Below are 6,064 nucleotides of genomic sequence, written 5' to 3'. Positions count from 1 at the left end.
CCGCCACAGGCAGGGCCACCAACCTCCCCGTGTAATACTAGACCAGGCTGCCCAGGGCCCCATCCAACCTGGCTTTGAATACATCCAGGGACGGAGCATCCACAACCTCTCTGGGCAGCCTGTTCCAGCACCTCACCACTCTCATTACACACCTTGATCTCTAGACCCTTTACTATCTTTGTAGCCCTCCTTTGGACACTCTCAAATAGTTTTATGTCCTTTTTGTACTATAGTGCCCAAAACTGCACACAGTAGTCAATGTGAGGCCACACCAGCGCAGTGTAGAGCAGAACAAACCCTTCTCTCAGCTAGCTGGCAATGCCATGCTTGGTGCACCCCGTGATATGGTTGCCCTTCCTGGCTGCCTGGTCACACTGTTGACTAAAAGAGGGACACTTGCTGTTGACCAAGAGTTTAGGGCCAGGTGTGTAGTTTTGGGAAGATCTAGCAACCAACATGACAGACGCAGCTAATATTAGCCAAACACTGAAGTTCTCTTTTAGTAATTCTTGTTTAAGATAAGTGACATAGTGCATGTCTTGGAGAGCCTTTATTTACAGTCCTTTTAATATGGTGATTGAGAAGTAGATTCCAATCCTAGTCTGATGCTTAAGCATAACTTGAAAGCATTTCATTATCAAATGGCTGTCAGAGAAGAACCTTGATTTGCAGCTTTTGTCTTAATCTTTCAATCGGCTCTGTGAAGTTCTGAAACAGCTTTTAGTTGCCTATCCAGTGCACGGTTAAAGATGTGTTAGCAAACATATATTTTTACAATTATTTGCCATTTTTGAATGCTGATATGATGGAATAAAAAGTTAATTTAATTTTCTTTGAAAAATCCTTCACATTGCTTTCCTTTAAAAGGAAATCTCTTCTAGCAGCTTGCCCACAAGAAGACCAGAAGCTCTTCTGCACATTATATAATAATAATTATTTTTTAACAGATTAAGGCAGGAATAATTTGAATATTAAGAAACTTCTGTTCTCTGGTATGGAAAACTATTTCATATTTTACAGAAGGAAAATGTCTGATGTTTTGAAATAAGTGTCAAGGAGCATCAGTTTGCTTCTAACAGCTCCTAGCTATGCCAGTATCCCCTGAAGTTGAATTTCTAGCTTTTATCCACTATAAACTGGCAGCTGCAAAACTGTCCTCCTCCCACCACAGTTCTGACCCCAAAGCCAGCATGCATGGGAGGATCCGTGCAGCATTAGATCTTTGTTTTCCTTCTGGAGATAGCAGCAGTTCAAAGTTCACATGCTCCAGAGAACAAAGAAAATTCACCGCTGCTTTTAAGGTTTTAAAACCTTAAAAGCAGCCATGCCCTTCTTTAGAGCTGGCCCAGGAAAGGGGCTCTCCAAGATGTATAGCATGCATCAAGTGCTATTTTCGTGAAGTACAGATGTCTACTGGCATTCTCTCTATAGGCTTTCAATGAATTATCTTCAAAAACAATGCATATCTTTCCTGCAGAGACAGAGTGCTTGCTTCCAGCGCTGGTAATTGTCAGCACAAGCATCCTGGTGAGGTATGGTCTCACCTATGGCCTCTGTGCAAGGGGCTTAGTGACTCACCCAGCCTTCCTGATCCCAGTGTAGCAGCCGCTCCCTCTGTGCTGAGGGAGTGGCTGGGGCAGAGGACAAGGGCATGCTTTTGATCAGCAGTCAAACTCTGCCTCTTACAAAAGCAAAGGTGATCCTGCTGTTGCCGTTGAAAAGTAGGTGTTTTTTATTGCTTCCTCCATAGAAAAGTTATTCTTTTAGTCAAGAGATCCAATCACATGACCCAAGTACAGTATTTAGCAAGTGGGATTAAGATGGAAAATCCAGCGTATATCCTCAGCAAATAAATGTTTAAATCTCATCGTGATTCATGTTGAACTATGAAAATATTTCCCAATGTTTGAAACTATTTCCTGAAACTTTTCTGCATTGTTTAAAGATTCTTTACTGGATAGGAGCCCCAACTTCCACTCAGCTGTAAAAAAGATACCAGAAGAAAGTAGTGCATCAAGGCTCCACTTAAATGCATCAAAATTATATTTAGTTATTCAAAATACCATAGAATCATAGAGTAGTAGAAAGGCTTCAGTTAGAAGGAACCTCAAAGCTCATCCAGTCCACCCTACTACTGTGGGCAGGGCTGCCACCCACCAGATCAAGCTGCCCAAGGCCCATCCAGCCTGGCCTTGAGTGCCTCCAAAGATGGGGCATATGTTAAGGATGTTGTAGATTCTGTGAAAAAATGTACATGTTGCAGAGAAGTATCCCAAAGCTCTAGTGGCTCTTGGCATCAGTAGTCCCATCCATGATAGCTCCCATCTCCTATGTGCTTGCATGACCAGGGCCCTTGGTGGGAAAAATAAAAGTAGAATAAAATAATACAGAAGTACATTAACTCCAGGGTTTGGTGCTTTGAGTAAATATTTCACACTCTCAGAATGGAGCCATTGTTTTCCTGTGTGCAATAACCCTGATTCTGACTCTCCCTGCATTCTGCCACACTCTACACAAAAAATTATGCTGTTCATTGCCTTGTAATCATTAGAAATAAACTTTCCCTTTCTTCAGTTTTATAGTTTTCTTCTCCTTTCCTAACAGCCAGGCTGCGGAACCCACCAGGTGCGGCAGCTGCGGCAGTGAGTAATCCTGCTGAGCTGTAAGTCTGGCTGGGCTGTAACAGCATGCACCAGATTCCTGCCTTTATCACGGGCATTTTGTTACTGCCTGACAGCGCTGAAATACAAGGCCTTTTATGTATGTAAAACAAGGAGTGGCAGAACAACTCTCCTGTTGTTTCCCAGCTGCGTAGCAACCCAGCCTGCTCTAGGGGTGCCTATGTACCTTGTTTTTCAGGGCACTGTGACTTATCTTTGTGGGAAAACTTACATAACAGACAGCGTTCGGGCAGGTACAAGCTATTGCTCAAGATCCTCCTGTGCAGCTGGTAGAAATATTAGCCTTTTTTTCTTTTTTAAGTCCACGAACATTAATAAGAGCTATAAATCTGTAACTACAAACTATAGTTGAGAAGAAGACTGCTGTGAAAAATTTCACTTGCACTATGGAAACTATATCATCTTGTCTTATTTATCAGATCCACTGTCAGCTGCTATAGTGCACCACTACCGTGAAGGATTTCAAGAACTGTAGATATAGATATGTGGCATTCCCTGGTCACGAAAAAGACAGTATCTTTTTTTTTCTCATGTCACGATTCAGATACATGAGCTAATACTTTTAAGTTTACTGTGTATACCATTACACTAATTCATCAGGTAACATTAGAAGTGTTTGGCTTAGCAAAATAAAGTCTTAGTTTTGTTTTAAAAGAATAGTATAGGCATGAAACCAGATATTAACTCATCTGAGGTTTAGACTGACAATTAGAAGAAAATCAAGCAAATCAGCAGTGTTTAGGGTGACTTTCTTTGGAAGTGTGAGGACAAAAACTCAACTATTTTTTTGGCAGATTTTGTCAACTAGTGGAGATCCTGCAATGTAGCTGCTAGTTTTTAAGGAAGTGGATGTGTTCACAGAGAAGGTTCCATCACATTTTACTTTACAAAGGGAATCTGAAAGTTTTGTTGATGTGCAACAAATCATCAGAGTACTTTGCTGAAAAATATAGTCTTAGCACATAGCTGGCTTGTTTGAGAGTGCACGTCTGTCAAATCAGTAAGATAGGAGATGCTGATGCATTAGGATATGTCTTCACTACATTTAACTGAGATTCTTAGAATCATCACAGCATCAATCTATGTGTGAAAAACCTCTCATTAAATTACAGTGATGATGGTATAGCAGAGAGGATAGCTTTGACCTCTGGCTCTACTTTTATTTGTACTGTTGGTTTATCTGCACTGCAGGCTGACTTGTTTAGTGCTGATACTTTTCAAGTGCCTGCACTGAATTAGTAACCTGAGTTCACAGCCCTTCAGGGAGAAAGAGCCCTACAAAACCCTGCTCATGCCAGCTGCAAAGAGCTAAGACCACCTGAAAAGATTTAGAGCAAAAGAAACTTCTATGATGTCACGTGCACTAAACTGACACTAATTTCACCTGAAATCGGTTATCTGTAAATACAACTGTAGTAAAGTTCAGAGTCTGAAATTCACCAAATGCTCATATGGAAAGAGAGCAAAGAGGACTTTTTCTTTCTGTAACATCCCCCTTTTAAATTCATCAAGCCCGTTCTTTCTCATATCATTTTTCTCTGCTCTCTTTATATATAAGGATCAGAAAATTAAAAAAAAAAAAGAGAGAGAGGTAAGGTATTCTGGGATTTTTCAGCCTAAATAAGAGAAGACTGTGAGGGGATCTTGTAGAAATCAAGTGGATGGGGCTGGGCTCTTTTCAGTAGTGCCCAGCAAAGAGCTAAAGGTAATGGGTGCAAATTAGAACATAGGAAGGTCCATATGAACGTGAGGTAAAAATTCTTTACTTTGAGAGTGACAGAACACTGGAACAGTCTGCCTGGAGAGGGGTGGAGTCTTTCTCAGGAGATAATCAAATCCTGCCTACTTTCCTGTGAAACCCAGTTTAGGGAACCTCCTTTAGCAGTGGATTGGGCTCAATGATATTCAGAGGATTCCTACGATTGTGTGATTAACCTTGCACATGGACATCACCTCACATACACCCATGATGGTGGGTTCACTTGATGGTGTGTTCAGAGCAGAGTTTTCCAGATGAGCAAAATACTAAAACCTATGCATGTGGACTGACAGGGCTGGCCTTTCAATTTTTATGTTCCTATTTTTATACAGTCCTTAAACAAAACAGTCCTCTACAGTTTGGATAAATATTATTTGAGGAGTTGAAAGAAGAACAAGCTTGATCTTTTTATTACTCTTTGTTCCCTTGGCAGTAAAGAAACAGCTTAAAATTCATTAATGAGAAATAAATTACAAAATTGTTTCATGCCAATATACTGCCATAAGTATTTATATTTAATGTCTGAAAACTGCCTCAGCATTTCCTAGTATTTCTACATCAGGGAGAAAAAAAACAAGAAAGTAAGAACATTATTAATTAAGTGCATTTGAAAATGAGGAAGAATAATAATATTCACCGTTTTGCAATTAATTAAGCTCCTTCTTCATCTTTCTGTTTTCTTTTGGAGAGTCAGGGGGTGCAGATGGGCAAAAGAGACATTAGGCAGGAAATCCATTATTATTCAGCTGGGAAAATAGAGCTCTGACACATAAAACTATAAGTTAAGACATCACCTCAAGTAATTCCTTGTCCAGATTCTTTACTGCAGCTTGTGTTTGGGTCTTCATTTATGACTTGTGACTAGAATGCATGAATTGTCATTTCAATAGTTTCTGCTTGCATTTTCAGTTGGGCAGATGTCTACATGGGCTTGGGCTGCCCAAACATTGCAGTTCAAGTGTTGTTTCTTCATTTTCTTCTCTTTGATCTACAGATTTTCTGAAGCACTATTTCAGAGATGAGGAACAGATGAGTATCACAGGGAAGGCCATCTAATGGAAAAGAACAATACAGAGAATTATTACTTGAGGAAGTTGCACTGTAATTCCAGTGGGATGTGAGAAAAAAATTCTGTTGTGCAAACTTAAAGTATCTTAACCATTTTGACACATGAAATAGTTTTACCTTGGGATACCCCAACTTTTTAAATCTTTTTTTTTTCCTTGAAAGAAAACTTAAAGTGAATACTGTCTGCACAAACCTTCAGTTTTAAAGAAAACTATGTTTTCCACTGATTGATGAAAAAAAAATCCCAAGTCAGTTACTCAAAATTTGATTCAAATGATCATTTATTGTATTTTTTCAGAGTCATTCAGAAATTTTTACAGGCAAAACTCTAATATTTTTATTTATGAAAACACAATTACACTGCACTACTACTTGTATACTTTAAGTAGAACGAAAATGCATTTGGTTACTCAGTAGGAAGGAACATTTGAACTATGCAGTTGTACTAATTCAAGCAAAATGGTAGGCACTTTTGGATTTTTGCTTAGATTTAGTGGTCTTTTCATCTTGCAAGTAGTACAATATACTGCTCACGCCAGCTTGAATGTGTTATTTA

Source organism: Meleagris gallopavo, chromosome 3, assembly GCF_000146605.3.
Source record: "Meleagris gallopavo isolate NT-WF06-2002-E0010 breed Aviagen turkey brand Nicholas breeding stock chromosome 3, Turkey_5.1, whole genome shotgun sequence".
Classification (NCBI taxonomy): domain Eukaryota; kingdom Metazoa; phylum Chordata; class Aves; order Galliformes; family Phasianidae; genus Meleagris; species Meleagris gallopavo.
The sequence above is the reverse complement of the archived record's forward strand: the minus strand, read 5'-3'. Positions refer to the sequence as shown.